Below are 1524 nucleotides of genomic sequence, written 5' to 3' on the forward strand. Positions count from 1 at the left end.
AACTGAATCACTTCAAAGGGGCAGGAAGGAGGAGCGAAGTGACCAGCTGGAGTTGGAGTTCCCTTGCCAGGATTATGCATCAGGCATACCATACAATTTTTCACCACTCTCTCTGCACACTTACTGATTCCATCATTCTTCCAGACTGGAGCCAACATTTTACAGATTCCTTCAGAACTTATATGTGCTACTCCATGTGCCATCGTCACCACTGCAAGCACATACGCATCAGGCAACATCCAACGCTGCTGTTCTGTCAAATCAATCTAACACCCATTCGAATCCAACTTGCCCATACTTTCTTTCCATACACGTTTTTCCTCCTCAGTTGCTTCTTTCTGAATCTCTTTCACACTTTCCATAGTATCCTCACACATTCCAGACTCAGCAATCCATCTTGCAGACGTAGCAACATACATTCTGCTCATCGTGTCTCTAGCTGTCTGTTTAGCAGTTTCATCAGCAAAAGCATTCCCGCGACCAACATCATCCGTGATTGCTTTATGAGCACTGCACTTTACAATCGCAACTTCAGTCGGCAAGGTTAGAGATTCCAACAAGTCGTTAACTAGCTGACCATGTTGAATCTTAGTCCCATGGGACGTAATGAAACCTCTTTCTCTCCACAAACGGCCAAAACTATGGGCCACGCCAAATGCGTACTGACTATCTGTAAAGACATTCACTCTCTTTCCCTTAGCTAAAACACACGCTCTTGTTAGAGCTATTAATTCTGCAGCTTGGGCAGAATTCTGACTCACTCTTGCAGTCTCCACAATCGTCTTCAAAGTCGTTACTGCGTAAGCAGCAGTCACATCACCATTCTCCAATTTAAAACATGACCCGTCCACATACAGCGTGCCATCTGGATCGGATAACGGAGTATCCTTTAAGTCAATGCGTCCTTTTGTCTCTTCCTCCGTTTTAAAACAACAATCATGTGGTTCGGAATCACTCGACTCTTGATCAGTCGGCAACAGCGTTGCTGGATTCAATACATTACATCTTTTGATCTGAATATGACTCGCTAGTAATGTCAGCTCGTAGCCAGATAATCTCGCACTGGTAAGGTGTTGTGTCTTCGTTCGATTCATGAGTGTATCCACCGCATGAGGAACCATGACCACTAGCATGTTGTTCATCACCAAACCAGCAGATTGTCGAATGGAAGCCGCAGCTGCCGCTGTAGCTCTCAAACAACTAGGCAACGCTCTAGCTACCGGATCTAATGTTGATGAAAAATACGCACAAGGGCGTTGTTTATCACCAAACTTCTGTGTCAGAACACTCAACGCGCAACCTTCTCTCTCATGAACATAGAGCGTGAATGGCTTACTGTAATCAGGTGTACCCAATACAGGAGCTGAACACAATGCTTTTCGTAATTCAGTAAAACTTTCTTGACATTCATCAGACCATGGCACCGGACTCTGAACATTTTTCCCAGTCAAAGCTACCAACGGTTTTGCTAAAAGAGAAAAAATTGGGATCCACTGCCTACAGTAAGAGGTAATACCTAGGAAG

Source organism: Lissotriton vulgaris, unplaced genomic scaffold, assembly GCF_964263255.1.
Source record: "Lissotriton vulgaris unplaced genomic scaffold, aLisVul1.2 SCAFFOLD_1261, whole genome shotgun sequence".
Taxonomy (NCBI): Eukaryota; Metazoa; Chordata; class Amphibia; order Caudata; family Salamandridae; genus Lissotriton; species Lissotriton vulgaris.